The 24879-nt window shown below is 40.9% G+C and overlaps 11 non-coding genes and 98 pseudogenes across 11 annotated transcripts; all 109 read right to left on the bottom strand.

Moving 5' to 3' along the window:
• Nucleotides 1–27: 27 nt before the first annotated feature.
• LOC134960936 (5S ribosomal RNA) lies at nucleotides 28–146 on the bottom strand (annotated as a pseudogene).
• Nucleotides 147–253: 107 nt separating this feature from the next.
• LOC134962609 (5S ribosomal RNA) lies at nucleotides 254–372 on the bottom strand (annotated as a pseudogene).
• Nucleotides 373–479: 107 nt separating this feature from the next.
• Nucleotides 480–598, bottom strand: LOC134961881 (5S ribosomal RNA; annotated as a pseudogene).
• A 107-nt stretch (nucleotides 599–705) lies between these two features.
• LOC134960301 (5S ribosomal RNA) lies at nucleotides 706–824 on the bottom strand (annotated as a pseudogene).
• Nucleotides 825–931: 107 nt separating this feature from the next.
• Nucleotides 932–1050, bottom strand: LOC134963787 (5S ribosomal RNA). Its single transcript, XR_010188155.1, has one exon. It is a non-coding gene; the product is annotated as a 5S ribosomal RNA (ribosomal RNA).
• Nucleotides 1051–1157: 107 nt separating this feature from the next.
• On the bottom strand, nucleotides 1158–1276 carry LOC134963046 (5S ribosomal RNA; annotated as a pseudogene).
• A 107-nt stretch (nucleotides 1277–1383) lies between these two features.
• Nucleotides 1384–1502, bottom strand: LOC134962289 (5S ribosomal RNA; annotated as a pseudogene).
• Nucleotides 1503–1609: 107 nt separating this feature from the next.
• LOC134961599 (5S ribosomal RNA) lies at nucleotides 1610–1728 on the bottom strand (annotated as a pseudogene).
• A 107-nt stretch (nucleotides 1729–1835) lies between these two features.
• On the bottom strand, nucleotides 1836–1954 carry LOC134963831 (5S ribosomal RNA; annotated as a pseudogene).
• A 107-nt stretch (nucleotides 1955–2061) lies between these two features.
• Nucleotides 2062–2180, bottom strand: LOC134964759 (5S ribosomal RNA). The gene has a single exon (XR_010188245.1). It is a non-coding gene; the product is annotated as a 5S ribosomal RNA (ribosomal RNA).
• A 107-nt stretch (nucleotides 2181–2287) lies between these two features.
• Nucleotides 2288–2406, bottom strand: LOC134962895 (5S ribosomal RNA; annotated as a pseudogene).
• Nucleotides 2407–2513: 107 nt separating this feature from the next.
• LOC134960576 (5S ribosomal RNA) lies at nucleotides 2514–2632 on the bottom strand (annotated as a pseudogene).
• Nucleotides 2633–2739: 107 nt separating this feature from the next.
• Nucleotides 2740–2858, bottom strand: LOC134960959 (5S ribosomal RNA; annotated as a pseudogene).
• A 107-nt stretch (nucleotides 2859–2965) lies between these two features.
• Nucleotides 2966–3084, bottom strand: LOC134960624 (5S ribosomal RNA; annotated as a pseudogene).
• Nucleotides 3085–3191: 107 nt separating this feature from the next.
• Nucleotides 3192–3310, bottom strand: LOC134959159 (5S ribosomal RNA). Its single transcript, XR_010187235.1, has one exon. It is a non-coding gene; the product is annotated as a 5S ribosomal RNA (ribosomal RNA).
• A 107-nt stretch (nucleotides 3311–3417) lies between these two features.
• Nucleotides 3418–3536, bottom strand: LOC134964604 (5S ribosomal RNA; annotated as a pseudogene).
• Nucleotides 3537–3643: 107 nt separating this feature from the next.
• LOC134960432 (5S ribosomal RNA) lies at nucleotides 3644–3762 on the bottom strand (annotated as a pseudogene).
• A 107-nt stretch (nucleotides 3763–3869) lies between these two features.
• Nucleotides 3870–3988, bottom strand: LOC134961154 (5S ribosomal RNA; annotated as a pseudogene).
• A 107-nt stretch (nucleotides 3989–4095) lies between these two features.
• Nucleotides 4096–4214, bottom strand: LOC134964274 (5S ribosomal RNA; annotated as a pseudogene).
• A 107-nt stretch (nucleotides 4215–4321) lies between these two features.
• Nucleotides 4322–4440, bottom strand: LOC134960147 (5S ribosomal RNA; annotated as a pseudogene).
• A 107-nt stretch (nucleotides 4441–4547) lies between these two features.
• Nucleotides 4548–4666, bottom strand: LOC134959944 (5S ribosomal RNA; annotated as a pseudogene).
• A 107-nt stretch (nucleotides 4667–4773) lies between these two features.
• On the bottom strand, nucleotides 4774–4892 carry LOC134963292 (5S ribosomal RNA; annotated as a pseudogene).
• A 107-nt stretch (nucleotides 4893–4999) lies between these two features.
• LOC134962783 (5S ribosomal RNA) lies at nucleotides 5000–5118 on the bottom strand (annotated as a pseudogene).
• A 107-nt stretch (nucleotides 5119–5225) lies between these two features.
• LOC134964273 (5S ribosomal RNA) lies at nucleotides 5226–5344 on the bottom strand (annotated as a pseudogene).
• A 107-nt stretch (nucleotides 5345–5451) lies between these two features.
• LOC134960146 (5S ribosomal RNA) lies at nucleotides 5452–5570 on the bottom strand (annotated as a pseudogene).
• A 107-nt stretch (nucleotides 5571–5677) lies between these two features.
• Nucleotides 5678–5796, bottom strand: LOC134959174 (5S ribosomal RNA). The gene has a single exon (XR_010187248.1). It is a non-coding gene; the product is annotated as a 5S ribosomal RNA (ribosomal RNA).
• Nucleotides 5797–5903: 107 nt separating this feature from the next.
• On the bottom strand, nucleotides 5904–6022 carry LOC134961585 (5S ribosomal RNA; annotated as a pseudogene).
• A 107-nt stretch (nucleotides 6023–6129) lies between these two features.
• Nucleotides 6130–6248, bottom strand: LOC134963540 (5S ribosomal RNA; annotated as a pseudogene).
• A 107-nt stretch (nucleotides 6249–6355) lies between these two features.
• LOC134962689 (5S ribosomal RNA) lies at nucleotides 6356–6474 on the bottom strand (annotated as a pseudogene).
• Nucleotides 6475–6581: 107 nt separating this feature from the next.
• Nucleotides 6582–6700, bottom strand: LOC134961768 (5S ribosomal RNA). Its single transcript, XR_010187961.1, has one exon. It is a non-coding gene; the product is annotated as a 5S ribosomal RNA (ribosomal RNA).
• A 107-nt stretch (nucleotides 6701–6807) lies between these two features.
• LOC134963668 (5S ribosomal RNA) lies at nucleotides 6808–6926 on the bottom strand (annotated as a pseudogene).
• A 107-nt stretch (nucleotides 6927–7033) lies between these two features.
• LOC134959089 (5S ribosomal RNA) lies at nucleotides 7034–7152 on the bottom strand (annotated as a pseudogene).
• Nucleotides 7153–7259: 107 nt separating this feature from the next.
• On the bottom strand, nucleotides 7260–7378 carry LOC134960715 (5S ribosomal RNA; annotated as a pseudogene).
• Nucleotides 7379–7485: 107 nt separating this feature from the next.
• Nucleotides 7486–7604, bottom strand: LOC134962511 (5S ribosomal RNA; annotated as a pseudogene).
• A 107-nt stretch (nucleotides 7605–7711) lies between these two features.
• On the bottom strand, nucleotides 7712–7830 carry LOC134961597 (5S ribosomal RNA; annotated as a pseudogene).
• Nucleotides 7831–7937: 107 nt separating this feature from the next.
• LOC134961756 (5S ribosomal RNA) lies at nucleotides 7938–8056 on the bottom strand. Its single transcript, XR_010187960.1, has one exon. It is a non-coding gene; the product is annotated as a 5S ribosomal RNA (ribosomal RNA).
• Nucleotides 8057–8163: 107 nt separating this feature from the next.
• LOC134963667 (5S ribosomal RNA) lies at nucleotides 8164–8282 on the bottom strand (annotated as a pseudogene).
• A 107-nt stretch (nucleotides 8283–8389) lies between these two features.
• On the bottom strand, nucleotides 8390–8508 carry LOC134959955 (5S ribosomal RNA; annotated as a pseudogene).
• Nucleotides 8509–8615: 107 nt separating this feature from the next.
• Nucleotides 8616–8734, bottom strand: LOC134960958 (5S ribosomal RNA; annotated as a pseudogene).
• A 107-nt stretch (nucleotides 8735–8841) lies between these two features.
• On the bottom strand, nucleotides 8842–8960 carry LOC134960623 (5S ribosomal RNA; annotated as a pseudogene).
• Nucleotides 8961–9067: 107 nt separating this feature from the next.
• LOC134958978 (5S ribosomal RNA) lies at nucleotides 9068–9186 on the bottom strand (annotated as a pseudogene).
• A 107-nt stretch (nucleotides 9187–9293) lies between these two features.
• On the bottom strand, nucleotides 9294–9412 carry LOC134962154 (5S ribosomal RNA; annotated as a pseudogene).
• Nucleotides 9413–9519: 107 nt separating this feature from the next.
• LOC134960083 (5S ribosomal RNA) lies at nucleotides 9520–9638 on the bottom strand (annotated as a pseudogene).
• Nucleotides 9639–9745: 107 nt separating this feature from the next.
• LOC134959062 (5S ribosomal RNA) lies at nucleotides 9746–9864 on the bottom strand (annotated as a pseudogene).
• Nucleotides 9865–9971: 107 nt separating this feature from the next.
• LOC134960390 (5S ribosomal RNA) lies at nucleotides 9972–10090 on the bottom strand (annotated as a pseudogene).
• A 107-nt stretch (nucleotides 10091–10197) lies between these two features.
• On the bottom strand, nucleotides 10198–10316 carry LOC134963291 (5S ribosomal RNA; annotated as a pseudogene).
• Nucleotides 10317–10423: 107 nt separating this feature from the next.
• Nucleotides 10424–10542, bottom strand: LOC134964725 (5S ribosomal RNA; annotated as a pseudogene).
• A 107-nt stretch (nucleotides 10543–10649) lies between these two features.
• On the bottom strand, nucleotides 10650–10768 carry LOC134960144 (5S ribosomal RNA; annotated as a pseudogene).
• A 107-nt stretch (nucleotides 10769–10875) lies between these two features.
• LOC134959888 (5S ribosomal RNA) lies at nucleotides 10876–10994 on the bottom strand (annotated as a pseudogene).
• A 107-nt stretch (nucleotides 10995–11101) lies between these two features.
• On the bottom strand, nucleotides 11102–11220 carry LOC134960991 (5S ribosomal RNA; annotated as a pseudogene).
• A 107-nt stretch (nucleotides 11221–11327) lies between these two features.
• LOC134964720 (5S ribosomal RNA) lies at nucleotides 11328–11446 on the bottom strand (annotated as a pseudogene).
• A 107-nt stretch (nucleotides 11447–11553) lies between these two features.
• LOC134963666 (5S ribosomal RNA) lies at nucleotides 11554–11672 on the bottom strand (annotated as a pseudogene).
• Nucleotides 11673–11779: 107 nt separating this feature from the next.
• LOC134960011 (5S ribosomal RNA) lies at nucleotides 11780–11898 on the bottom strand (annotated as a pseudogene).
• Nucleotides 11899–12005: 107 nt separating this feature from the next.
• LOC134963180 (5S ribosomal RNA) lies at nucleotides 12006–12124 on the bottom strand (annotated as a pseudogene).
• A 107-nt stretch (nucleotides 12125–12231) lies between these two features.
• On the bottom strand, nucleotides 12232–12350 carry LOC134961402 (5S ribosomal RNA; annotated as a pseudogene).
• A 107-nt stretch (nucleotides 12351–12457) lies between these two features.
• On the bottom strand, nucleotides 12458–12576 carry LOC134963665 (5S ribosomal RNA; annotated as a pseudogene).
• Nucleotides 12577–12683: 107 nt separating this feature from the next.
• LOC134962268 (5S ribosomal RNA) lies at nucleotides 12684–12802 on the bottom strand (annotated as a pseudogene).
• A 107-nt stretch (nucleotides 12803–12909) lies between these two features.
• Nucleotides 12910–13028, bottom strand: LOC134963555 (5S ribosomal RNA; annotated as a pseudogene).
• A 107-nt stretch (nucleotides 13029–13135) lies between these two features.
• On the bottom strand, nucleotides 13136–13254 carry LOC134964161 (5S ribosomal RNA; annotated as a pseudogene).
• A 107-nt stretch (nucleotides 13255–13361) lies between these two features.
• LOC134960059 (5S ribosomal RNA) lies at nucleotides 13362–13480 on the bottom strand (annotated as a pseudogene).
• Nucleotides 13481–13587: 107 nt separating this feature from the next.
• Nucleotides 13588–13706, bottom strand: LOC134963352 (5S ribosomal RNA; annotated as a pseudogene).
• A 107-nt stretch (nucleotides 13707–13813) lies between these two features.
• Nucleotides 13814–13932, bottom strand: LOC134964611 (5S ribosomal RNA; annotated as a pseudogene).
• Nucleotides 13933–14039: 107 nt separating this feature from the next.
• LOC134961932 (5S ribosomal RNA) lies at nucleotides 14040–14158 on the bottom strand (annotated as a pseudogene).
• Nucleotides 14159–14265: 107 nt separating this feature from the next.
• LOC134963663 (5S ribosomal RNA) lies at nucleotides 14266–14384 on the bottom strand (annotated as a pseudogene).
• A 107-nt stretch (nucleotides 14385–14491) lies between these two features.
• Nucleotides 14492–14610, bottom strand: LOC134963224 (5S ribosomal RNA; annotated as a pseudogene).
• A 107-nt stretch (nucleotides 14611–14717) lies between these two features.
• On the bottom strand, nucleotides 14718–14836 carry LOC134962339 (5S ribosomal RNA; annotated as a pseudogene).
• Nucleotides 14837–14943: 107 nt separating this feature from the next.
• LOC134962026 (5S ribosomal RNA) lies at nucleotides 14944–15062 on the bottom strand (annotated as a pseudogene).
• Nucleotides 15063–15169: 107 nt separating this feature from the next.
• On the bottom strand, nucleotides 15170–15288 carry LOC134962184 (5S ribosomal RNA; annotated as a pseudogene).
• Nucleotides 15289–15395: 107 nt separating this feature from the next.
• LOC134960635 (5S ribosomal RNA) lies at nucleotides 15396–15514 on the bottom strand (annotated as a pseudogene).
• Nucleotides 15515–15621: 107 nt separating this feature from the next.
• On the bottom strand, nucleotides 15622–15740 carry LOC134962338 (5S ribosomal RNA; annotated as a pseudogene).
• A 107-nt stretch (nucleotides 15741–15847) lies between these two features.
• Nucleotides 15848–15966, bottom strand: LOC134959158 (5S ribosomal RNA). The gene has a single exon (XR_010187234.1). It is a non-coding gene; the product is annotated as a 5S ribosomal RNA (ribosomal RNA).
• Nucleotides 15967–16299: 333 nt separating this feature from the next.
• LOC134962985 (5S ribosomal RNA) lies at nucleotides 16300–16418 on the bottom strand (annotated as a pseudogene).
• A 107-nt stretch (nucleotides 16419–16525) lies between these two features.
• LOC134960119 (5S ribosomal RNA) lies at nucleotides 16526–16644 on the bottom strand (annotated as a pseudogene).
• Nucleotides 16645–16751: 107 nt separating this feature from the next.
• Nucleotides 16752–16870, bottom strand: LOC134964654 (5S ribosomal RNA; annotated as a pseudogene).
• A 107-nt stretch (nucleotides 16871–16977) lies between these two features.
• LOC134959775 (5S ribosomal RNA) lies at nucleotides 16978–17096 on the bottom strand (annotated as a pseudogene).
• Nucleotides 17097–17202: 106 nt separating this feature from the next.
• LOC134964674 (5S ribosomal RNA) lies at nucleotides 17203–17321 on the bottom strand (annotated as a pseudogene).
• Nucleotides 17322–17428: 107 nt separating this feature from the next.
• LOC134960602 (5S ribosomal RNA) lies at nucleotides 17429–17547 on the bottom strand (annotated as a pseudogene).
• Nucleotides 17548–17654: 107 nt separating this feature from the next.
• Nucleotides 17655–17773, bottom strand: LOC134961561 (5S ribosomal RNA; annotated as a pseudogene).
• Nucleotides 17774–17880: 107 nt separating this feature from the next.
• On the bottom strand, nucleotides 17881–17999 carry LOC134960021 (5S ribosomal RNA; annotated as a pseudogene).
• Nucleotides 18000–18106: 107 nt separating this feature from the next.
• Nucleotides 18107–18225, bottom strand: LOC134960523 (5S ribosomal RNA; annotated as a pseudogene).
• Nucleotides 18226–18332: 107 nt separating this feature from the next.
• LOC134964120 (5S ribosomal RNA) lies at nucleotides 18333–18451 on the bottom strand. The gene has a single exon (XR_010188186.1). It is a non-coding gene; the product is annotated as a 5S ribosomal RNA (ribosomal RNA).
• A 107-nt stretch (nucleotides 18452–18558) lies between these two features.
• Nucleotides 18559–18677, bottom strand: LOC134963775 (5S ribosomal RNA). Its single transcript, XR_010188154.1, has one exon. It is a non-coding gene; the product is annotated as a 5S ribosomal RNA (ribosomal RNA).
• A 107-nt stretch (nucleotides 18678–18784) lies between these two features.
• On the bottom strand, nucleotides 18785–18903 carry LOC134960817 (5S ribosomal RNA; annotated as a pseudogene).
• Nucleotides 18904–19010: 107 nt separating this feature from the next.
• On the bottom strand, nucleotides 19011–19129 carry LOC134959860 (5S ribosomal RNA; annotated as a pseudogene).
• Nucleotides 19130–19236: 107 nt separating this feature from the next.
• LOC134961139 (5S ribosomal RNA) lies at nucleotides 19237–19362 on the bottom strand (annotated as a pseudogene).
• Nucleotides 19363–19466: 104 nt separating this feature from the next.
• Nucleotides 19467–19585, bottom strand: LOC134964037 (5S ribosomal RNA; annotated as a pseudogene).
• A 107-nt stretch (nucleotides 19586–19692) lies between these two features.
• On the bottom strand, nucleotides 19693–19818 carry LOC134961094 (5S ribosomal RNA; annotated as a pseudogene).
• A 107-nt stretch (nucleotides 19819–19925) lies between these two features.
• Nucleotides 19926–20044, bottom strand: LOC134959579 (5S ribosomal RNA; annotated as a pseudogene).
• Nucleotides 20045–20151: 107 nt separating this feature from the next.
• LOC134964536 (5S ribosomal RNA) lies at nucleotides 20152–20270 on the bottom strand (annotated as a pseudogene).
• A 107-nt stretch (nucleotides 20271–20377) lies between these two features.
• Nucleotides 20378–20496, bottom strand: LOC134963014 (5S ribosomal RNA; annotated as a pseudogene).
• A 107-nt stretch (nucleotides 20497–20603) lies between these two features.
• LOC134962482 (5S ribosomal RNA) lies at nucleotides 20604–20722 on the bottom strand. Its single transcript, XR_010188033.1, has one exon. It is a non-coding gene; the product is annotated as a 5S ribosomal RNA (ribosomal RNA).
• A 107-nt stretch (nucleotides 20723–20829) lies between these two features.
• On the bottom strand, nucleotides 20830–20948 carry LOC134963295 (5S ribosomal RNA; annotated as a pseudogene).
• A 107-nt stretch (nucleotides 20949–21055) lies between these two features.
• Nucleotides 21056–21174, bottom strand: LOC134963995 (5S ribosomal RNA; annotated as a pseudogene).
• A 107-nt stretch (nucleotides 21175–21281) lies between these two features.
• On the bottom strand, nucleotides 21282–21400 carry LOC134962357 (5S ribosomal RNA; annotated as a pseudogene).
• Nucleotides 21401–21507: 107 nt separating this feature from the next.
• On the bottom strand, nucleotides 21508–21626 carry LOC134963975 (5S ribosomal RNA; annotated as a pseudogene).
• Nucleotides 21627–21733: 107 nt separating this feature from the next.
• On the bottom strand, nucleotides 21734–21852 carry LOC134964252 (5S ribosomal RNA; annotated as a pseudogene).
• A 107-nt stretch (nucleotides 21853–21959) lies between these two features.
• LOC134959713 (5S ribosomal RNA) lies at nucleotides 21960–22078 on the bottom strand (annotated as a pseudogene).
• A 107-nt stretch (nucleotides 22079–22185) lies between these two features.
• LOC134964713 (5S ribosomal RNA) lies at nucleotides 22186–22304 on the bottom strand (annotated as a pseudogene).
• A 107-nt stretch (nucleotides 22305–22411) lies between these two features.
• Nucleotides 22412–22530, bottom strand: LOC134962680 (5S ribosomal RNA). The gene has a single exon (XR_010188053.1). It is a non-coding gene; the product is annotated as a 5S ribosomal RNA (ribosomal RNA).
• Nucleotides 22531–22637: 107 nt separating this feature from the next.
• Nucleotides 22638–22756, bottom strand: LOC134964802 (5S ribosomal RNA; annotated as a pseudogene).
• Nucleotides 22757–22863: 107 nt separating this feature from the next.
• Nucleotides 22864–22982, bottom strand: LOC134964149 (5S ribosomal RNA; annotated as a pseudogene).
• A 107-nt stretch (nucleotides 22983–23089) lies between these two features.
• LOC134962822 (5S ribosomal RNA) lies at nucleotides 23090–23208 on the bottom strand (annotated as a pseudogene).
• Nucleotides 23209–23315: 107 nt separating this feature from the next.
• On the bottom strand, nucleotides 23316–23434 carry LOC134963347 (5S ribosomal RNA; annotated as a pseudogene).
• A 107-nt stretch (nucleotides 23435–23541) lies between these two features.
• Nucleotides 23542–23660, bottom strand: LOC134962280 (5S ribosomal RNA; annotated as a pseudogene).
• A 107-nt stretch (nucleotides 23661–23767) lies between these two features.
• On the bottom strand, nucleotides 23768–23893 carry LOC134962734 (5S ribosomal RNA; annotated as a pseudogene).
• Nucleotides 23894–24000: 107 nt separating this feature from the next.
• LOC134961540 (5S ribosomal RNA) lies at nucleotides 24001–24119 on the bottom strand (annotated as a pseudogene).
• Nucleotides 24120–24226: 107 nt separating this feature from the next.
• Nucleotides 24227–24345, bottom strand: LOC134962796 (5S ribosomal RNA; annotated as a pseudogene).
• A 107-nt stretch (nucleotides 24346–24452) lies between these two features.
• On the bottom strand, nucleotides 24453–24571 carry LOC134962094 (5S ribosomal RNA; annotated as a pseudogene).
• A 107-nt stretch (nucleotides 24572–24678) lies between these two features.
• On the bottom strand, nucleotides 24679–24797 carry LOC134964693 (5S ribosomal RNA; annotated as a pseudogene).
• Between the last annotated feature and the right edge of the window lie 82 nt (nucleotides 24798–24879).

The following is a 24879-nucleotide window of genomic DNA, read 5'->3' as shown; positions in this document are numbered from 1 at the left end:
AACAGAACGGTGTTGGCAGTATAAAAATACCTACAGCACCTTGTATTTCCAGGTGGTCTCCCACCCAAGTACTAAACAGGCCCAACACTACTTAGTTTCCAAGATCAGATGAGATTGGGTGTATCCAGTGTGGTGAGGCTGTAGATGAGCTTAGTGGTTGCTGTTAGAACTTTTCTACTTCTAACTACTGGTACATAAATGAATACGTTTGAAAATGGAATGCATCAACAGAACGGTGTTGGCAGTATAAAAATACCTACATCACCTTGTACTCCCAGGTGGTCTCCCATCCAAGTACAAACCACGCCCAACACTGCTTAGCTTCCAAGATCAGATGAGATTGTGTGTATCCAGTGTGGTGAGGCTGTAGATGAGCTTAGTGGTTGCTGTTAGAACTTTTCTACTTCTAACTACTGGTACATAAATGAATAAGTTTGAAAATGGTATGCATCAACAGAACGGTGTTGGCAGTATAAAAATACCTACAGCACCTTGTATTCCCAGGTGGTCTCCCATGCAAGTACTAACCAGTCCCAACACTGCTTAACATCCAAGATCATATGAGATTGGGCATATCCAGTGTGGTGTGGCTGTAGACGAGCTTTGTGGTTTCTGTTAGATCTTTCCTACTTCTAACAACTGGTACATAAATTAATAAGTTTGAAAATGGAATGCATCAACAGAACGGTGTTGGCAGTATAAAAATACCTACAGCACCTTATATTCCCATGTGGTCTCCCATCCCAGTACTAACCAGACCCAACACTGCTTAGCTTCCAAGATCAAATGAGTTTGGGCGTATCCAGCGTGGTGTGGCTGTAGATGAGCTTTGTGGTTTATGTTAGAGCTTTTCTACTTCTAACTACTAGTAAATAAATAAAAGAGTTTGAAAATGGAATGCATCAACAGAACGGTGTTGGCAGTATAAAAATACCTACAGCACCTTGTACTCCCAGGTGGTCTCCCATCCAAGTACTAACCAGGCCCAACACTGCTTAATTTCAAAGATCAGATGAGATTGGGTATATCCAGCGTGGTGTGGCTGTAGATGAGCTTTGTGGTTGCTGTTAGAACTTTTCTACTTCTAACTACTGGTACATAAATGAATAAGTTTGAAAATGGTATGCATCAACAGAACAGTGTTGGCAATATAAAAATGCCTACAGCACCTTGTACTCCCAGGTGGTCTCCCATTCAAGTCCTAACCAGGCCCAATACTGCTTAGTTTCCAAGATCAGATGAGATTGGGCGTATCCAGTGTGGTGTGGCTGTAGATGAGCTATGTGGTTTCTTTTAGAACTTTTCTACTTCTAACTACTGGTACATAAATGAATAAGTTTGAAAATGGAATGCATCAACAGAACGGTGTTGGCAGTATAAAAATACCTACAGCACCTTGTATTCCCAGGTGGTATCCCATCCAAATACTAAATAGGCCCAACACTGCTTAGCTTCCAAGATCAGATTAGATTGGGCGTTTACAGTGTGGTGTGGCAGCAGATTTGCTTTGCGGTTTCAGTTAGAACTTTTCTACTTCTAACTACTGGTAAATAAATGAAAAAGTTTGATAATAGAATACATCAACAGAACGATGTTGGCAGTATAAAAATACCTACAGCACCTTGCATTCCCAGGTGGTCTCCCATACAAGTACAAACCATGCCCAACACTGCTTAGCTTCCAAGATCAGAGGAGATTGGGCATTTCCAGTGTGGTGTGGCTGTAGATGAGCTTTGCGGTTTTTGTTAGAACTTTTCTACTTCTAACTACTGGTACATAAATGAATAAGTTTGAAAATGGAATGCATCAACAAAATGGTGTTGGCAGTATGAAAACACCTACAGCACCTTGTATTCCCAGATGGTCTCCCATCCAAGTACTAACCAGGCCCAATACTGCTTAGTTTCCAAGATCAGAAGAGATTGGGCGTATCCCGTGTTGTGTGGCTGTAGATGAGCTTTTTGGTTTCTGTTAGATCTTTCCTACTTCTAACTACTGGTACATAAATGAATGAGTTTGAAAATGGAATGCATCAACAGAACGGTGTTGGCAGTATAAAAATACCTACAGCACCTTGTATTCACAGGTGGTATCCCATCCAAGTACTAACCAGGCCCAACACTGCTTAGCTTCCAAGATCAGATGAGATTGGGCGTATCCAGTGTAGTGTGGCTGTAGATGAGCTTTGTGGTTTCTGTTAGAACTTTTCTGCTTCTAACTACTGGTACATAAATGAATAAGTTTGAAAATGGAATGCATCAACAGAACGGTGTTGGCAGTATAAAAATACCTACAGCACCTTGTATTTACAGGTGGTCTCCCACCCAAGTACTAAACAGGCCCAACACTACTTAGTTTCCAAGATCAGATGATATTGGGTGTATCCAGTGTGGTGTGGCTGTAGATGAGCTTTGTGGTTTCTGTTAGAACTTTTCTACTTCTAACTACTGGTACATAAATGAATAAGTTTGAAAATGGAATGCATCAACAGAATGGTGTTGGCAGTATGAATATACCTACATCACCTTGTACTCACAGGTGGTCTCCCATACAAGTACTAACCAGGCCCAACACTGCTTAGCTTCCAAGATCAGATGAGATTGGGTGTATCCAGTGTGGTGAGGCTGTAGATGAGCTTTGTGGTTGCTGTTAGAACTTTTCTACTTCTAACTACTGGTACATAAATGAATAAGTTTGAAAATGGTATGCATCAACAGAACGGTGTTGGCAGTATAAAAATACCTACAGCACCTTGTATTCCCAGGTGGTCTCCCATCCAAGTACTAACCAGTCCCAACACTGCTTAACATCCAAGATCATATGAGATTGGGCATATCCAGTGTGGTGTGGCTGTAGACGAGCTTTGTGGTTTCTGTTAGATCTTTCCTACTTCTAACTACTGGTACATAAATGAATAAGTTTGAAAATGGAATGCATCAATAGAACAGTGTTGGCAGTATAAAAATAACTACAGCACCTTGTATTCCCATGTGGTCTCCCATCCCAATACTAACCAGACCCAACACTGCTTAGCTTCCAAGATCAGATGAGTTTGGGCGTATCCAGCGTGGTGTGGCTGTAGATGAGCTTTGTGGTTTCTGTTAGAACTTTTCTACTTCTAACTACTGGTACATAAATGAATAAATTTGAAAATGGAATGCATCAACAGAACGGTGTTGGCAGTATAAAAATACCTACAGCACCTCGTATTCCCAGGTGGTCTCCCATCCAAGTACTAAATAGGCCCAACACCGCTTAGCTTCCAAGATCAGATGAGATTGGGCGTATACAGTGTGGTGTGGCAGTAGATTTGCTTTGCGGTTTCTGTTAGAACTTTTCTACTTCTAACTACTGGTAAATAAATGAAAAAGTTTGAAAATAGAATACATCAACAGAACGATGTTGGCAGTATAAAAATACCTACAGCACCTTGCATTCCCAGGTGGTTTCCCATACAAGTACAAACCATGCTCAACACTGCTTAGCTTCCAAGATCAGACGAGATTGGGCATATCCAGTGTGGTGTGGCTTTAGATGAGCTTTGTTGTTTCTGTTAGAACTTTTCTACTTCTAACCACTAGTAAATAAATGAAAGAGTTTGAAAATGGAATGCATCAACAGAACGGTGTTGGCAGTAAAAAAATACCTACAGCACCTTGTACTCCCAGGTGGTCTCCCATCCAATTACTAACTAGGCCCAACACTGCTTAATTTCAAAGATCAGATGAGATTGGGTATATCCAGCGTGGTGTGGCTGTAGATGAGCTTTGTGGTTGCTGTTAGAACTTTTCTACTTCTAACTACTGGTACATAAATGAATAAGTTTGAAAATGGTATGCATCAACAGAACAGTGTTGGCAGTATAAAAATACCTACAGCACCTTGTACTCCCAGGTGGTCTCCCATCCAAGTACTAACCATGCCCAACACTGTTTAGCTTCAAAGATCAGATGAGATTGGGTATATCCAGCGTGGTGTGGCTGTAGATGAGCATTATGGTTGCTGTTAGAACTTTTCTACTTCTAACTACTGGTACATAAATGAATATGTTTGAAAATGGTATGCATCAACAGAACGGTGTTGGCAGTATAAAAACACCTACAGCACTTTGTATTCCCAGGTGGTCTCCCATCCATGTACTAACCAGGCCCAATACTGCTTAGTTTCCAAGATCAGATGAGATTGGGCGTATCCAGTGTTGTGTGGCTGTAGTTGAGCTTTGTGGTTTCTGTTAGATCTTTCCTACTTCTAACTGCTGGTACATAAATGAATAAGTTTGAAAATGGAATGCATCAACAGAACGGTGTTGGCAGTATAAAAATACCTACAGCACCTTGTATTCCCAGGTGGTATCCCATCCAAATACTAAATAGGCCCAACACTGCTTAGCGTCCAAGATCAGATGAGATTGGGCGTATCCAGTGTGGTGTGGCTGTAGATGAGCTATGTGGTTTCTGTTAGAACTTTTCTACTTCTAACTACTGGTACATAAATGAAAGAGTTTGAAAATCAAATGCATCAACAGAACGGTGTTGGCAGTAAAAAAATACCTACAGCACCTTGTATTCCCAGGTGGTCTCCCATCCAATTACTAACCAGGCCCAACACTGCTTAATTTCAAAGATCAGATGAGATTGGGTATATCCAGCGTGGTGTGGCTGTAGATGAGCTTTGTGGTTGCTGTTAGAACTTTTCTACTTCTAACTACTGGTACATAAATGAATAAGTTTGAAAATGGTATGCATCAACAGAACAGTGTTCGCAATATAAAAATGCCTACAGCACCTTGTACTCCCAGGTGGTCTCCCATTCAAGTCCTAACCAGGCCCAACACTCTTTAGCTTCCAAGCTCACATGAGATTGGGTGTATCCAGTGTGGTGTGGCTGTAGATGAGCTTTGTGGTTTCTGTTAGAACTTTTCTACTTCTAACTACTGGTACATAAATGTATAAGTTTGAAAATGGAATGCATCAACAGAGCGGTGTTGGCAGTATAAAAATACCTACAGCACCTTGTACTCCCAGGTGGTCTCCCATCCAAGTACTAACCATGCCCAACACTGTTTAGCTTAAAAGATCAGATGAGATTGGGTATATCCAGCGTGGTGTGGCTGTAGATGAGCATTATGGTTGCTGTTAGAACTTTTCTACTTCTAACTACTGGTACATAAATGAATATGTTTGAAAATGGTATGCATCAACAGAACGGTGTTGGCAGTATTAAAACACCTACAGCACTTTGTATTCCCAGGTGGTCTCCCATCCATGTACTAACCAGGCCCAATACTGCTTAGTTTCCAAGATCAGATGAGATTGGGCGTATCCAGTGTTGTGTGGCTGTAGTTGAGCTTTGTGGTTTCTGTTAGATCTTTCCTACTTCTAACTGCTGGTACATAAATGAATAAGTTTGAAAATGGAATGCATCAACAGAACGGTGTTGGCAGTATAAAAATACCTACAGCACCTTGTATTCCCAGGTGGTATCCCATCCAAATACTAAATAGGCCCAACACTGCTTAGCGTCCAAGATCAGATGAGATTGGGCGTATCCAGTGTGGTGTGGCTGTAGATGAGCTATGTGGTTTCTGTTAGAACTTTTCTACTTCTAACTACTGGTACATAAATGAATAAGTTTGAAAATGGAATGCATCAACAGAACGGTGTTGGCAGTATAAAAATACCTACAGCACCTTCTATTCCCAGGTAGTCTCCCATCCAAGTACTAACCAGGCCCAACACTGCTTAGCGTCCAAGATCAGATGAGATTGGGTGTATCCAGTGTGGTGTGGCTGTAGATGAGCTATGTGGTTTCTGTTAGATCTTTTCTACTTCTAACTACTGGTACATAAATGAATAAGTTTGAAAATGGAATGCATCAACAGAACGGTGTTGGCAGTATAAAAATACCTACAGCACCTTGTATTCCCAGGTGGTATCCCATCCAAATACTAAATAGGCCCAACACTGCTTAGCTTCCAAGATCAGAAGAGATTGGGCGTTTACAGTGTGGTGTGGCAGCAGATTTGCTTTGCGGTTTCAGTTAGAACTTTTCTACTTCTAACTACTGGTAAATAAATGAAAAAGTTTGATAATAGAATACATCAACAGAACGATGTTGGCAGTATAAAAATACCTACCGCACCTTGCATTCACAGGTGGTCTCCCATACAAGTACAAACCATGCCCAACACTGCTTAGCTTCCAAGATCAGAGGAGATTGGGCATTTCCAGTGTGGTGTGGCTGTAGATGAGCTTTGTGGTTTTTGTTAGAACTTTTCTACTTCTAACTACTGGTACATAAATGAATAAGTTTGAAAATGGAATGCATCAACAAAATGGTGTTGGCAGTATGAAAACACCTACAGCACCTTGTATTCCCAGGTGGTCTCCCATCCAAGTACTAACCAGGCCCAATACTGCTTAGTTTCCAAGATCAGATGAGATTGGGCGTATCCCGTGTTGTGTGGCTGTAGATGAGCTTTGTGGTTTCTGTTAGATCTTTCCTACTTCTAACTACTGGTACATAAATGAATGAGTTTGAAAATGGAATGCATCAACAGAACGGTGTTGGCAGTATAAAAATACCTACAGCACCTTGTATTCACAGGTGGTCTCCCATCCAAGTACTAACCAGGCCCAACACTGCTTAGCTTCCAAGATCAGATGAGATTGGGCGTATCCAGTGTAGTGTGGCTGTAGATGAGCTTTGTGGTTTCTGTTAGAACTTTTCTGCTTCTAACTACTGGTACATAAATGAATAAGTTTGAAAATGGAATGCATCAACAGAACGGTGTTGGAAGTATAAAAATACCTACAGCACCTTGTATTTACAGGTGGTCTCCCACCCAAGTACTAAACAGGCCCAACACTACTTAGTTTCCAAGATCAGATGATATTGGGTGTATCCAGTGTGGTGAGGCTGTAGATGAGCTTTGTGGTTTCTGTTAGAACTTTTCTTCTTCTAACTACTGGTACATAAATGAATACGTTTGAAAATGGAATGCATCAACAGAATGGTGTTGGCAGTATGAATATACCTACATCACCTTGTACTCCCTGGTGGTCTCCCATTCAAGTCCTAACCAGGCCCAACACTCTTTAGCTTCCAAGCTCACATGAGATTGGGTGTATCCAGTTTGGTGTAGCTGTAGATGAGCTTTGTGGTTTCTGTTAGAACTTTTCTACTTCTAACTACTGGTACATAAATGTATAAGTTTGAAAATGGAATGCATCAACAGAGCGGTGTTGGCAGTATAAAAATACCTACAGCACCTTGTACTCCCAGGTGGTCTCCCATCCAAGTACTAACCATGCCCAACACTGCTTAGCTTCAAAGATCAGATGAGATTGGGTATATCCAGCGTGGTGTGGCTGTAGATGAGCTTTATGGTTGCTGTTAGAACTTTTCTACTTCTAACGACTGGTACATAAATGAATATGTTTGAAAATGGTATGCATCAACAGAACGGTGTTGGCAGTATAAAAACACCTACAGCACCTTGTATTCCCAGGTGGTATCCCATCCAAATACTAAATAGGCCCAACACTGCTTAGCTTCCAAGATCAGATTAGATTGGGCGTTTACAGTGTGGTGTGGCAGCAGATTTGCTTTGCGGTTTCAGTTAGAACTTTTCTACTTCTAACTACTGGTAAATAAATGAAAAAGTTTGATAATAGAATACATCAACAGAACGATGTTGGCAGTATAAAAATACCTACAGCACCTTGCATTCCCAGGTGGTCTCCCATACAAGTACAAACCATGCCCAACACTGCTTAGCTTCCAAGATCAGAGGAGATTGGGCATTTCCAGTGTGGTGTGGCTGTAGATGAGCTTTGTGGTTTTTGTTAGAACTTTTCTACTTCTAACTACTGGTACATAAATGAATCAGTTTGAAAATGGAATGCATCAACAGAACGGTGTTGGCAGTATAAAAATACCTACAGCACCTTGTATTCACAGGTGGTCTCCCATCCAAGTACTAACCAGGCCCAACACTGCTTAGCTTCCAAGATCAGATGAGATTGGGCGTATCCAGTGTAGTGTGGCTGTAGATGAGCTTTGTGGTTTCTGTTAGAACTTTTCTGCTTCTAACTACTGGTACATAAATGAATAAGTTTGAAAATGGAATGCATCAACAGAACGGTGTTGGCAGTATAAAAATACCTACAGCACCTTGTATTTACAGGTGGTCTCCCACCCAAGTACTAAACAGGCCCAACACTACTTAGTTTCCAAGATCAGATGATATTGGGTGTATCCAGTGTGGTGAGGCTGTAGATGAGCTTTGTGGTTTCTGTTAGAACTTTTCTACCTTTAACTACTGGTACAAAAATGAATAAGTTTGAAAATGGAATGCATCAACAGAATGGTGTTGGCAGTATGAATATACCTACATCACCTTGTACTCCCAGGTGGTCTCCCATACAAGTACTAACCAGGCCCAACACTGCTTAGCTTCCAAGATCAGATGAGATTGGGTGTATCCAGTGTGGTGAGGCTGTAGATGAGCTTTGTGGTTGCTGTTAGAACTTTTCTACTTCTAACTACTGGTACATAAATGAATAAGTTTGAAAATGGTATGCATCAACAGAACGGTGTTGGCAGTATAAAAATACCTACAGCACCTTGTATTCCCAGGTGGTCTCCCATCCAAGTACTAACCAGTCCCAACACTGCTTAACATCCAAGATCATATGAGATTGGGCATATCCAGTGTGGTGTGGCTGTAGACGAGCTTTGTGGTTTCTGTTAGATCTTTCCTACTTCTAACTACTGGTACATAAATGAATAAGTTTGAAAATGGAATGCATCAATAGAACGGTGTTGGCAGTATAAAAATAACTACAGCACCTTGTATTCCCATGTGGTCTCCCATCCCAATACTAACCAGACCCAACACTGCTTAGCTTCCAAGATCAGATGAGTTTGGGCGTATCCAGCGTGGTGTGGCTGTAGATGAGCTTTGTGGTTTCTGTTAGAACTTTTCTACTTCTAACTACTGGTACATAAATGAAAAAGTTTGAAAATAGAATACATCAACAGAACGATGTTGGCAGTATAAAAATACCTACAGCACCTTGCATTCCCAGATGGTTTCCCATACAAGTACAAACCATGCTCAACACTGCTTAGCTTCCAAGATCAGACGAGATTGGGCATATCCAGTGTGGTGAGGCTTTAGATGAGCTTTGTGGTTGCTGTTAGAACTTTTCTACTTCTAACTACTGGTACATAAATGAATAAGTTTGAAAATGGTATGCATCAACAGAACGGTGTTGGCAGTATAAAAATACCTACAGCACCTTGTATTCCCAGGTGGTCTCCCATCCAAGTACTAACCAGTCCCAACATTGCTTAACATCCAAGATCATATGAGATTGGGCATATCCAGTGTGGTGTGGCTGTAGACGAGCTTTGTGGTTTCTGTTAGATCTTTCCTACTTCTAACTACTGGTACATAAATGAATAAGTTTGAAAATGGAATGCATCAACAGAACGGTGTTGGCAGTATAAAAATACCTACAGCACCTCGTATTCCCAGGTGGTCTCCCATCCAAGTACTAAATAGGCCCAACACCACTTAGCTTCCAAGATCAGATGAGATTGGGCGTATACAGTGTGGTGTGGCAGTAGATTTGCTTTGCGGTTTCTGTTAGAACTTTTCTACTTCTAACTACTGGTAAATAAATGAAAAAGTTTGAAAATAGAATACATCAACAGAACGATGTTGGCAGTATAAAAATACCTACAGCACCTTGCATTCCCAGGTGGTTTCCCATACAAGAACAAACCATGCTCAACACTGCTTAGCTTCCAAGATCAGACGAGATTGGGCATATCCAGTGTGGTGTGGCTTTAGATGAGCTTTGTGGTTTCTGTTAGAACTTTTCTACTTCTAACTACTAGTAAATAAATGAAAGAGTTTGAAAATGAAATGCATCAACAGAACGGTGTTGGCAGTAAAAAAATACCTACAGCACCTTGTACTCCCAGGTGGTCTCCCATCCAATTACTAACCAGGCCCAACACTGCTTAATTTCAAAGATCAGATGAGATTGGGTATATCCAGCGTGGTGTGGCTGTAGATGAGCTTTGTGGTTGCTGTTAGAACTTTTCTACTTCTAACTACTGGTACATAAATGAATAAGTTTGAAAATGGTATGCATCAACAGAACAGTGTTGGCAATATAAAAATGCCTACAGCACCTTGTACTCCCAGGTGGTCTCCCATTCAAGTCCTAACCAGGCCCAACACTCTTTAGCTTCCAAGCTCACATGAGATTGGGTGTATCCAGTGTGGTGTGGCTGTAGATGAGCATTATGGTTGCTGTTAGAACTTTTCTACTTCTAACTACTGGTACATAAATGAATATGTTTGAAAATGGTATGCATCAACAGAACGGTGTTGGCAGTATAAAAACACCTACAGCACTTTGTATTCCTAGGTGGTCTCCCATCCATGTACTAACCAGGCCCAATACTGCTTAGTTTCCAAGATCAGATGAGATTGGGCGTATCCAGTGTTGTGTGGCTGTAGTTGAGCTTTGTGGTTTCTGTTAGATCTTTCCTACTTCTAACTGCTGGTACATAAATGAATAAGTTTGAAAATGGAATGCATCAACAGAACGGTGTTGGCAGTATAAAAATACCTACAGCACCTTGTATTCCCAGGTGGTATCCCATCCAAATACTAAATAGGCCCAACACTGCTTAGCGTCCAAGATCAGATGAGATTGGGCGTATCCAGTGTGGTGTGGCTGTAGATGAGCTATGTGGTTTCTGTTAGAACTTTTCTACTTCTAACTACTGGTACATAAATGAAAGAGTTTGAAAATGGAATGCATCAACAGAACTGTGTTGGCAGTATAAAAATACCTACAGCACCTTCTATTCCCAGGTAGTCTCCCATCCAAGTACTAACCAGGCCCAACACTGCTTAGCGTCCAAGATCAGATGAGATTGGGCGTATCCAGTGTGGTGTGGCTGTAGATGAGCTATGTGGTTTCTGTTAGAACTTTTCTACTTCTAACTACTGGTACATAAATGAATAAGTTTGAAAATGGAATGCATCAACAGAACGGTGTTGGCAGTATAAAAATACCTACAGCACCTTGTATTCCCAGGTGGTATCCCATCCAAATACTAAATAGGCCCAACACTGCTTAGCTTCCAAGATCAGATGAGATTGGGCGTTTACATTGTGGTATGGCAGCAGATTTGCTTTGCGGTTTCAGTTAGAACTTTTCTACTTCTAACTACTGGTAAATAAATGAAAAAGTTTGATAATAGAATACATCAACAGAACGATGTTGGCAGTATAAAAATACTTACACCACCTTGCATTCACAGGTGGTCTCCCATACAAGTACAAACCATGCCCAACACTGCTTAGCTTCCAAGATCAGAGGAGATTGGGCATATCCAGTGTGGTGTGGCTGTAGATGAGCTTTGTGGTTTTTGTTAGAACTTTTCTACTTCTAACTACTGGTACATAAATGAATAAGTTTGAAAATGGAATGCATCAACAGAACGGTGTTGGCAGTATAAAAATACCTACAGCACCTTGTATTTACAGGTGGTCTCCCACCCAAGTACTAAACAGGCCCAACACTACTTAGTTTCCAAGATCAGATGATATTGGGTGTATCCAGTGTGGTGAGGCTGTAGATGAGCTTTGTGGTTTCTGTTAGAACTTTTCTACTTCTAACTACTGGTACATAAATGAATAAGTTTGAAAATGGAATGCATACACAGAACGGTGTTGGCAGTATAAAAATACCTACAGCACCTCGTATTCCCAGTTGGTCTCCCATCCAAGTACTAAATAGGCCCAACACCGCTTAGCTTCCAAGATCAGATGAGATTGGGCGTATACAGTGTGGTGTGGCAGTAGATTTGCTTTGCGGTTTCTGTTAGAACTTTTCTACTTCTAACTACTGGTAAATAAATGAAAAAATTTGAAAATAGAATACATCAACAGAACGATGTTGTCAGTATAAAAAAACCTACAGCACCTTGCATTCCCAGGTGGTTTCCCATACAAGTACAAACCATGCTCAACACTGCTTAGCTTCCAAGATCAGACGAGATTGGGCATATCCAGTGTGGTGTGGCTGTAGATGAGCTTTGTGGTTTCTGTTAGAACTTTTCTACTTCTAACTACTGGTACATAAATGAATAAGTTTGAAAATGGAATGCATCAACAAAATGGTGTTGGCAGTATAAAAACACCTACAGCACCTTGTATTCCCAGGTGGTCTCCCATCCAAGTACTAACCAGGCCCAATACTGCTTAGTTTCCAAGATCAGATGAGATTGGGCGTATCCAGTGTTGTGTGGCTGTAGATGAGCTTTGTGGTTTCTGTTAGAACTTTTCTGCTTCTAACTACTGGTACATAAATGAATAAGTTTGAAAATGGAATGCATCAACAGAACGGTGTTGGCAGTATAAAAATACCTACAGCACCTTGTATTTACAGGTGGTCTCCCACCCAAGTACTAAACAGGCCCAACACTACTTAGTTTCCAAGATCAGATGATATTGGGTGTATCCAGTGTGGTGAGGCTGTAGATGAGCTTTGTGGTTTCTGTTAGAACTTTTCTACTTCTAACTACTGGTACATAAATGAATAAGTTTGAAAATGGAATGCATCAACAGAATGGTGTTGGCAGTATGAATATACCTACATCACCTTGTACTCCCAGGTGTTCTCCCATACAAGTACTAACCAGGCCCAACACTGCTTAGCTTCCAAGATCAGATGAGATTGGGTGTATCCAGTGTGGTGAGGCTGTAAATGAGCTTTGTGGTTGCTGTTAGAACTTTTCTACTTCTAACTACTGGTACATAAATGAATATGTTTGAAAATGGTATGCATCAACAGAACGGTGTTGGCAGTATAAAAATACCTACAGCACCTTGTATTCCCAGGTTGTCTCCCATCCAAGTACTAACCAATCCCAACACTGCTTAACATCCAAGATCATATGAGATTGGGCATATCCAGTGTGGTGTGGCTGTAGACGAGCTTTGTGGTTTCTGTTAGATCTTTCCTACTTCTAACTACTGGTACATAAATGAATAAGTTTGAAAATGGAATGCATCAACAGAACGGTGTTGGCAGTATAAAAATAATGACAGCACCTTGTATACCCATGTGGTCTCCCATCCCAATACTAACCAGACCCAACACTGCTTAGCTTCCAAGATCAGATGAGTTTGGGCGTATCCAGCGTGGTATGGTTGTAGATGAGCTTTGTGGTTTCTGTTAGAACTTTTCTACTTCTAACTACTGGTACATAAATGAATAAGTTTGAAAATGGAATGCATCAACAGAACGGTGTTGGCAGTATAAAAATACCTACAGCACCTCGTATTCCCAGGTGGTCTCCCATCCAAGTACTAAATAGGCCCAACACCGCTTAGCTTCCAAGATCAGATGAGATTGGGCGTATACAGTGTAGTGTGGCAGTAGATTTGCTTTGCGGTTTCTGTTAGAACTTTTCTACTTCTAACTACTGGTAAATAAATGAAAAAGTTTGAAAATAGAATACATCAACAGAACGATGTTGGCAGTATAAAAATACCTACAGCACCTTGCATTCCCAGGTGGTTTCCCATACAAGTACAAACCATGCTCAACACTGCTTAGCTTCCAAGATCAGACGAGATTGGGCATATCCAGTGTGGTGTGGCTGTAGATGAGCTTTGTGGTTTCTGTTAGAACTTTTCTACTTCTAACTACTGGTACATAAATGAATAAGTTTGAAAATGGAATGCATCAACAAAATGGTGTTGGCAGTATAAAAACACCTACATCACCTTGTATTCCCAGGTGGTCTCCCATCCAAGTACTAACCATGCCCAATACTGCTTAGCTTCCAAGATCAGATGAGATTGGGCGTATCCAGTGTTGTGTGGCTTTAGACGAGCTTTGAGGTTTCTGTTAGATCTTTCCTACTTCTAACTACTGGTACATAAATGAATAAGTTTGAAAATGGAATGCATCAACAGAACGGTGTTGGCAGTATAAAAATACCTACAGCTCCTTGCATTCCCAGGTGGTCTCCCATCCAAGTAGTAATTAGACCCAACACTGCTTAGCTTCCAAGATCAGACGAGATTGGGCATATCCAGTGTGGTGTGGCTGTAGATGAGCTTTGTGGTTTCTGTTAGAACTTTTCTACTTCTAACTACTGGTACATAAATGAATAAGTTTGAAAATGGAATGCATCAACAGAACGGTGTTGGCAGTATAAAAATACCTACAGCACCTTGTATTTACAGGTGGTCTCCCACCCAAGTACTAAACAGGCCCAACACTACTTAGTTTCCAAGATCAGATGATATTGGGTGTATCCAGTGTGGTGAGGCTGTAGATGAGCTTTGTGGTTTCTGTTAGAACTTTTCTACTTCTAACTACTGGTACATAAATGAATAAGTTTGAAAATGGAATGCATCAACAGAATGGTGTTGGCAGTATGAATATACCTACATCACCTTGTACTCCCAGGTGGTCTCCCATACAAGTATTAACCAGGCCCAACACTGCTTAACATCCAAGATCATATGAGATTGGGCATATCCAGTGTGGTGTGGCTGTAGACGAGCTTTGTGGTTTCTGTTAGATCTTTCCTACTTTTAACTACTGGTACACAAATAAATAAGTTTGAAAATGGAATGCATCAACAGAACGGTGTTGGCAGTATAAAATTAACTACAGCACCTTGTATTCCCATGTGGTCTCCCATCCCAATACTAACCAGACCCAACACTGCTTAGCTTCCAAGATCAGATGAGTTTGGGCGTATCCAGCGTGCTGTGGCTGTAGATGAGCTTTGTGGTTTCTGTTAGAACTTTTCTACTTCTAACTACTGGTACATAAATGAATAAGTTTGAAAATGGAATGCATCAACAGAATGGTGTTGGCAGTATGAATATACCTACATCACCTTGTACTCCCAGGTGGTCTCCCATCCAAGTAGTAACCAGACCCAACACTGCTTAGCTTCCAAGATCAGACGAGATTGGGCATATCCAGTGTGGTGTGGCTGTAGATGAGCTTTGTGGTTTCTGTTAGAACTTTTCTACTTCTAACTACTGGTACATAAATGAATAAGTTTGAAAATGGAATGCATCAACAGAATGGTGTTGGCAGTATGAATATACCTACATCACCTTGTACTCCCAGGTGGTCTCCCATACAAGTATTAACCAGGCCCAACACTGCTTAGCATCCAAGATCAGATGAGATTGGGTGTATCCAGTGTGGTGAGGCTGTAGATGAGCTTTGTGGTTGCTGTTAGAACTTTTCTACTTCTAACTACTGGTACATAAATGAATAAGTTTGAAAATGGTATGCATCAACAGAACGGTGTTGGCAGTATAAAAATATCTACAGCACCTTGTATTCCCAGGTGGTCTCCCATCCAAGTACTAACCAGTCCCAACACTGCTTAACATCCAAGATCATATGAGATTGGGCATATCCAGTGTGGTGTGGCTGTAGACGAGCTTTGTGGTTTCTGTTAGATCTTTCCTACTTTTAACTACTGGTACACAAATAAATAAGTTTGAAAATGGAATGCATCAACAGAACGGTGTTGGCAGTATAAAATTAACTACAGCACCTTGTATTCCCATGTGGTCTCCCATCCCAATACTAACCAGACCCAACACTGCTTAGCTTCCAAGATCAGATGAGTTTGGGCGTATCCAGCGTGCTGTGGCTGTAGATGAGCTTTGTGGTTTCTGTTAGAACTTTTCTACTTCTAACTACTGGTACATAAATGAATAAGTTTGAAAATGGAATGCATCAACAGAACGGTGTTGGCAGTATAAAAATACCTACAGCACCTCGTATTCCCAGGTGGTCTCCCATCCAAGTACTAAATAGGCCCAACACCGCTTAGCTTCCAAGATCAGATGAGATTGGGCGTATACAGTGTGGTGTGGCAGTAGATTTGCTTTGCGGTTTCTGTTAGAACTTTTCTTCTTCTAACTACTGGTAAATAAATTAAAAAGTTTGAAAATAGAATACATCAACAGAACGATGTTGGCAGTATAAAAATACCTACAGCACCTTGCATTCCCAGGTGGTTTCCCATACAAGTACAAACCATGCTCAACATTGCTTAGCATCCAAGATAAGACGAGATTGGGCATATCCAGTGTGGTGTGGCTGTAGATAAGCTTTGTGGTTTCTGTTAGAACTTTTCTACTTCTAACTACTGGTACATAAATGAATAAGTTTGAAAATGGAATGCATCAACAAAATGGTGATGGCAGTATAAAAACACCTACAGCACCTTGTATTCCCAGGTGGTCTCCCATCCAAGTACTAACCAGGCACAATACTGCTTAGCTTCCAAGATCAGATGAGATTTGGCGTATCCAGTGTTGTGTGGCTGTAGATGAGCTTTGAGGTTTCTGTTAGATCTTTCCTACTTCTATCTACTGGTACATAAATGAATAAGTTTGAAAATGGAATGCATCAACAGAACGGTGTTGGCAGTATAAAATTACCTACAGCACCCTGTAATCCCAGGTGGTCTCCCATCCAAGTACTAACCAGGCCCAACACTGCTTAGCTTCCAAGATCAGATGAGTTTGGGCGTATCCAGTGTGGTGTGGCTGTAAATGAGCTTTGTGGTTTCTGTTAGAACTTTTCTACTTCTAACTACTGGTACATAAATGAATAAGTTTGAAAATGGAATGCATCAACAGAACGGTGTTGGCAGTATAAAAATACCTACAGCTCCTTGCATTCCCAGGTGGTCTCCCATCCAAGTAGTAACCAGACCCAACACTACTTAGCTTCCAAGATCAGATGAGTTTGGACATATCCAGCATGGTGTGGCTGTAGATGAGCTTTGTTGTTTCTGTTAGAACTTTTCTACTTCTAACTACTGGTAAATAAATGAAAACGTTTGAAAATGGAATGCATCAACAGAACGGTGTTGGCAGTATAAAAATACCTACAGCACCTCGTATTCCCAGGTGGTCTCCCATCCAAGTACTTAATAGGCCCAACACCGCTTAGCTTCCAAGATCAGATGAGATTGGGCGTATACAGTGTGGTGTGGCAGTAGATTTGCTTTGCGGTTTCTGTTAGAACTTTTCTACTTCTAACTACTGGTAAATAAATGAAAAAGTTTGAAAATAGAATACATCAACAGAACGATGTTGGCAGTATAAAATACCTACATCACCTTACATTCCCAGGTGGTCTCCCATACAAGTACAAACCATGCCCAACGCTTCTTAGCTTCCAAGATCAGATGAGATTGGGCATATCCAGTGTGGTGTGGCTGTAGATGAATTTTATGGTTTCTGTTAGAACTTTTCTACTTCTAACTACTGGTACATAAATGAATAAGTTTGAAAATGGAATGCATCAACAAAATGGTGTTTGCAGTATAAAAACACCTACAGCACCTTGTATTCCCAGGTGGTCTCCCATCCAAGTACTAACCAGGCCCAATACTGCTTAGTTTCCAAGATCAGATGAGATTGGGCATATCCAGTGTTGTGTGGCTGTAGATGAGCTTTGTGGTTTCTGTTAGATCTTTCCTACTTCTAACTACTGGTACATAAATGAATAAGTTTGAAAATGGAATGCATCAACAGAACGGTGTTGGCAGTATAAAAATACCTACAGCACCCTGTATTTTCAGGTGGTCTCCCATCCAAGTACTAACCAGGCCCAACACTGCTTAACTACCAAGATCAGATGAGATTGCGTGTATCCAGTGTTGTGTGGCTGTAGCTGAGCTTTGTTGTTTCTGTTAGAACTTTTCTACTTCTAATTACTGGTAAATAAATGAAAGAGTTTGAAAATGGAATGCATCAACAGAACTGTGTTGGCAGTATAAAAATACCTACAGCACCTTGTATTCCCAGGTGGTCTCCCACCCAAGTACTAACCAGACCCATCACTGCTTAGCTTCCAAGATCAGATGAGTTTGGGCGTATCCAGCGTGGTGTGGCTGTAGATGAGCTTCGTGGTTTCTGTTAGAACTTTTCTACTTCTAACTACTGGTACATTAATGAATAAATTTGAAAATGGAATGCATCAACAGAACGGTGTTGGCAGTATAAAAATACCTACAGCACCTCGTATTCCCAGGTGGTCTCCCATCCAAGTACTAAATAGGCCAAACACTGCTTAGCTTCCAAGATCAGATGAGATTGGGCGTATACAGTGTGGTGTGGCAGTAGATTTGCTTTGCGGTTTCTGTTAGAACTTTTCTACTTCTAACTACTGGTAAATAAATGAAAGAGTTTGAAAATGGAATGCATCAACAGAACGGTGTTGGCAGTATAAAAATACCTACAGCACCTTGTACTCCCAGGTGGTCTCCCATCCAAGTACTAACCAGGCCCAACACTGCTTAGATTCCAAGATCAGATGAGATTGGGCGTATCCAGTGTGGTGTGGCTGTAGATGAGTTTTTTGGTTTCTGTTAGAACTTTTCTACTTCTAACTACTGGTTAATAAATAAAAGAGTTTGAAAATGGAATGCATCAACAGAACTGTGTTGGCAGTATAAAAATACCTACAGCACCTTGTACTCCCAGGTGGTCTCCCATCCAAGTACTAACCAGGCCCAACACTGCTTAATTTCAAAGATCAGATGAGATTGGGTATATCCAGCGTGGTGTGGCTGTAGATGAGCTTTGTGGTTGCTGTTAGAACTTTGAAACTTCTAACTACTGGTACATAAATGAATAAGTTTGAAAATGGTATGCATCAACAGAACAGTGTTGGCAGTATAAAAATACCTACAGCACCTCGTATTCCCAGGTGGTCTCCCATCCAAGTACTAAATAGGCCCAACGCTGCTTAGCTTCCAAGATCAGATGAGATTGGGCGTATACAGTGTGGTGTGGTAGTAGATTTGCTTTGCGGTTTCTGTTAGAACTTTTCTACTTCTAACTACTGGTAAATAAATGAATAAGTTTGAAAATGGAATGCATCAACAGAACGGTGTTGGCAGTATAAAAATACCTACAGCACCTTGTATTCCCAGGTGGTCTCCCATCCAAGTACTAAACAGGCCCAATACTGTTTAATTTCCAAGATCAGATGAGATTGGGCGTATCCAGTGTGGTGTGGCTGTAGATGAGCTTTGTGGTTTCTGTTAGATCTTTCCTACTTCTAACTACTGGTACATAAATGAATAAGTTTGAAAATGGAATGCATCAACAGAACGGTGTTGGCAGTATAAAAATACCTACAGCACCTTGTATTCCCAGGTGATCTCCCACCCAAGTACTAACCAGGCCCAACACTACTTAGCTTCCAAGTTCAGATGAGATATGAGATTGGGCGTATCCAGTGTGGTGTGGCTGTAGATGAGCTATGTGGTTTCTGTTAGAACTTTTCTACTTCTAACTACTGGTACATAAATGAATAAGTTTGAAAATGGAATGCATCAACAGAACGGTGTTGGTATAAAAATACCTACAGCACATTCTATTCCCAGGTGGTCCCCCATCCAAGTACTAACCAGGCCAAACACTACTTAGCATCCAAGATCAGATGAGATTGGGCGTATCCAGTGTGGTGTGGCTGTCGATGAGCTTTGTGGTTTTTGTTAGATCTTTCCTACTTCTAACTACTGGTACATAAATGAATAAGTTTGAAAATGGAATGCATCAACAGAACGGTGTTGGCAGTATAAAATTACCTAGAGCACCTTGTATTCCCAGGTGGTCTCCCACCCAAGTACTAACAAGGCCCAACACTACTTAGCTTCCAAGTTCAGATGAGATATGAGATTGGGCGTATCCAGTGTGGTGTGGCTGTAGATGAGCTATGTGGTTTCTGTTAGAACTTTTCTTCTTCTAAGTACTGGTACATAAATGAATAAGTTTGAAAATGGAATGCATCAACAGAACTGTGTTGGCAGTATAAAAATACCTACAGCACCTCATATTCCCAGGTGGTCTCCCATCCAAGTACTAAATAGGCCCAACACTGCTTAGCTTCCAAGATCAGATGAGATTGGGCGTACACAGTGTGGTGTGGCAGTAGATTTGCTTTGCGGTTTCTGTTAGAACTTTTCTACTTCTAACTACTTGTAAATAAACGAAAAAGTTTGATAATAGAATACATCAACAGAACGATGTTGGCAGTATAAAAATACCTACATCACCTTGCATTCCCAGGTGGTCTCCCATACAAGTACAAACCATGCCCTACACTTCTTAGCTTCCAAGATCAGATAAGATTGGGCATATCCAGTGTGGTGTGGCTGTAGATGAGCTTTGTGGTTTCTGTTAGAACTTTTCTACTTCTAACTACTGGTACATAAATGAATAAGTTTGGAAATGGTATGCATCAACAGAACAGTGTTGGCAATATAAAAATACCTACAGCACCTCGTATTCCCAGGTGGTCTCCCATCCAAGTACTAACCAGGCCCAATACTGCTTAGCTTTCTAGAACTGATGAGATTGGGCATATCCAGCGTGGTGTGGCTGCAGATAAGCTTTGTGGTTTCTGTTAGAACTTTTCTACTTCTAACTACTGGTACATAAATGAATAAGTTTGAAAATGGAATGCATCAACAGAACGGTGTTGGCAGTATAAAAATACCTACAGCACCTTGTACTCCCAGGTGGTCTCCCATCCAAGTACTAACCAGGCCCAACACTGCTTAATTTCAAAGATCGGATGAGATTGGGTATATCCAGCGTGGTGTGGCTGTAGATGAGCTTTGTTGTTTCTGTTAGAACTTTTCTACTTCTAACTACTGGTAAATTAATGAAAGAGTTTGAAAATGGAATGCATCAACAGAACAGTGTTGGAACTATAAAAATACCTACATCACCTTGTACTCCCTGGTGGTCTCCCATTCAAGTCCTAACCAGGCCCAACACTGCTTAGCTTCAAAGATCAAATGAGATTGGGTGTATACAGTGTGGTGTGGCTGTAGATAAGCTTTGTGGTTGCTATTAGAACTTTTCTACTTCTAACTACTGGTACATAAATGAATAAGTTTGAAAATGGTATGCATCAACAGAACGGTGTTGGCAGTATAAAAACACCTACAGCACTTTGTATTCCCAGGTGGTCTCCCATCCAAGTACTAACCAGGCCCAATACTGCTTATTTTCCAAGATCAGATGAGATTGGGCGTATCCAGTGTTGTGTGGCTGTAGAGGAGCTTTGTGATTTCTGTTAGATCTTTCCTACTTCTAACTACTGGTACATAAATGAATAAGTTTGAAATTGGAATGCATCAACAGAACGGTGTTGGCAGTATAAAAATACCTACAGCACCCTGTAATCCCAGGTGGTCTCCCATCCAATTACTAACCAGGCCCAACACTGCTTAGCTTCCAAGTTCAGATGAGATTGTGTGTATCCAGTGTGTTGTGGCTGTAGATGATATTTGCTGTTTCTGTTAGAACTTTTCTACTTCTAACTACTAGTAAATAAATGAAAGAGTTTGAAAATGGAATGCATTAACAGAACGGTGTTGGCAGTAAAAAAATACCTACAGCACCTTGTATTTCAAGGTGGTCTCCCATCCAAGTACTAACCAAACCCAACACTGCTTAGCTTCCAAGATCAGATGAGTTTGGGCGTATCCAGCGTGGTGTGGCTTTAGACGAGCATTGTGGTTTCTGGTAGAACTTTTCTACTTCTAACTACTGGTACATAAATGAATAAGATTGAAAATGGAATGCATCAACAGAACAGTGTTGGCAGTATAAAAATACCTACAGCACCTTGTATTTCCAGGTGGTCTCCCACCCAAGAACTAAACAGGCCCAACAAAACTTAGTTTCCAAGATCAGATGAGATTGGGCGTATACAGTGTGGTGTGGCTGTAGATGAGCTTTGTGGTTTCTGGTAGAACTTTTCTACTTCTAACTACTGGTACATAAATGAATAAGATTGAAAATGGAATGCATCAACAGAACAGTGTTGGCAGTATGAAAATACCTACATCACCTTGTACTCCCAGGTGGTCTCCCATTCAAGTACTAACCAGGCCCAACACTGCTTAGCTTCCAAGATCAGATGAGATTGGGCGTATACAGTGTGGTGTGGCTGTAGATGAGCTTTGTGGTTTCTGGTAGAACTTTTCTACTTCTAACTACTGGTACATTAATGAATACGTTTGAAAAAGGTATGCATCAACAGAACGGTGTTGGCAGTATAAAAATATCTACAGCACTTTGTATTCCCAGGTGGTCTCCCATACAAGTTCTAACCAGGCCCAATACTGCTTAGTTTCCAAGATCAGATGAGATTGGGTGTATCCAGTGTGGTGTGCCTGTAGAGGAGCTTTGTGGTTTCTGTTAGATCTTTCCTACTTCTAACTACTGGTACATAAATGAATAAGTTTGAATATGGAATGCATCAACAGAACGGTGTTGGCAGTATAAAAATACCTACAGCACCTTGTATTCCCAGGTGGTCTCCCATGCAAGTACTAACCAGGCCCAACACTGCTTAATTTCCAAGATCAGATGAGATTGGGTGTATCCAATGTGGTGTGGCTGTAGATGAGCTTTGTGGTTTCTGGTAGAACTTTTCTACTTCTAACTACTGGTACATTAATGAATACGTTTGAAAAAGGTATGCATCAACAGAACGGTGTTGGCAGTATAAAAATATCTACAGCACTTTGTATTCCCAGGTGGTCTCCCATACAAGTTCTAACCAGGCCCAATACTGCTTAGCTTCCAAGTTCAGATGAGTTTGGGCATATCCAGCTTGGTGTGGGTGTAGATGAGCTTTGTGGCTTCTGTTAGATCTTTTCTACTTCTAACTACTGGTACATAAATGAATAAGTTTGAAAATGGAATGCATCAACAGAACGGTGTTGGCAGTATAAAAATACCTACAGCACCTTGTATTCACCGGTGGTCTCCCTAACAAGTACTAACCAGGCCCAACACTGCTTAGCTTCCAAGTTCAGATGTGTTTGGGCATATCCAGCGTGGTGTGGGTGTAGATGAGCTTTGTGGCTTCTGTTAGATCTTTTCTACTTCTAACTACTGGTACATAAATGAATAAGTTTGAAAATGGAATGCATCAACAGAACGGTGTTGGCAGTATAAAAATACCTACAGCACCTTGTATTTCCAGGTGGTCTCCCACCCAAGCATTAAACAGGCCCAACACTACTTAGTTTCCAAGATCAGATGAGATTGGGCATATACAGTGTGGTGTGGCTGTAGATGAGCTTTGTGGTTTCTGGTAAAACTTTTCTACTTCTAACTACTGGTACATAAATGAATAAGTTTGAAAATGGAATGCATCAACAGAACGGTGTTGGCAGTATGAATATACCTACATCACCTTGTACTCCCAGGTGTTCTCCCATCTAAGTACTAACCAGGCCCAACACTACTTAGCTTCCAAGATCAGATGAGATTGGGTGTATCCAGTGTGGTGAGGCTGTACATGAGCTTTGCGGTTTCTGTTAGATCTTTCCTACTTCTAACTACTGGTAAATAAATGAATAAGTTTGAAAATAGAATGCATCAATAGAACGGTGTTGGCAGTATAAAAATACCTACAGCACCTTGCATTCCCAGGTGGTCTCCCATCCAAGTACTAACCAGACCCAACACTGCTTAGCTTGCAAGATCAGATGAATTTGGGCGTATCCAGCGTGGTGTGGCTGTAGATGAGCTTTGATGTTTCTGTTAGAACTTTTCTACTTCTAACTACTGGTACATAAATGAATACATTTGAAAATGGAATGCATCAACAGAACGGTGTTGGCAGTATAAAAATACCTACAGCACCTTGTATTCCCAGGTGGTCTCCCACACAAGTACTAACTAGGCCCAACACTACTTAGCTTCCAAGTTCAGATGAGATATGATATTGGGCGTATACAGTGTGGTGTGGCTGTAGATGAGCTTTGTGGTTTCTGTTAGAACTTTTCTTCTTCTAACTACTGGTACATAAATGAATAAGTTTGAAAATAGAATAGATCAACAGAACGATGTTGGCAGTATGAAAATACCTACAGTACCTTGCATTCCCAGGTGGTCTCCCATCCAAGTACTAACCAGGCCCAATACTGCTTAGTTTCCAAGATCAGATGAGATTGGGCGTATCCAGTGTAGTGTGGCTGTAGATGAGCATTGTGGTTTCTGTTAGAACTTTTCTACTTCTAACTACTGGTAAATAAATGAATAAGTTTGAAAATGGAATTCATCAACAGAACGGTGTTGGCAGTATAAAAATACCTACAGCACCTTGTACTCCCAGGTGGTCTCCCATCTAAGTACTAACCAGGCCCAACACTGCTTAGCGTCAAAGATCAGATCAGATTGAGTATATCCAGCGTGGTGTGGCTGTAGATGAGCTTTGTGGTTGCTGTTAGAACTTTTCTACTTCTAACTACTGGTAAATTTATGAAAGAGTTTGAAAATGGAATGCATCAACAGAACGGTGTTGGCAGTATAAAAATACCTACAGCACATTGTACTCCCAGGTGGTCTCCCATTGAAGTACTAACCAGGCCCAACACTGCTTAGCTTCCAAGATCAGATGAGATTGTGTGTATAAAGTATGGTGTGGCTGTAGATGAGCTTTTTGGTTTCTGTTAGAACTTTTCTACTTCTAACTACTGGTACATAAATGAATACGTTTGAAAATGGAATGCATCAACAGAACGGTGTTGGCAGTATAAAAATACCTACAGCACCTTGTACTCCCAGGTGGTCTCCCTAACAAGTACTAACCAGGCCCAACACTGCGTAGCTTCCAAGTTCAGATGAGTTTGGGCATATCCAGCGTAGTGTGGGTGTAGATGAGCTTTGTGGCTTCTGTTAGATCTTTTCTACTTCTAAACTACTGGTACATAAATGAATAAGTTTGAAAATGGAATGCATCA

Source organism: Pseudophryne corroboree, chromosome 9 (genome assembly GCF_028390025.1).
Source record: "Pseudophryne corroboree isolate aPseCor3 chromosome 9, aPseCor3.hap2, whole genome shotgun sequence".
Classification (NCBI taxonomy): Eukaryota; Metazoa; Chordata; class Amphibia; order Anura; family Myobatrachidae; genus Pseudophryne; species Pseudophryne corroboree.
This window is presented reverse-complemented; position numbering and strand designations above follow the sequence as displayed.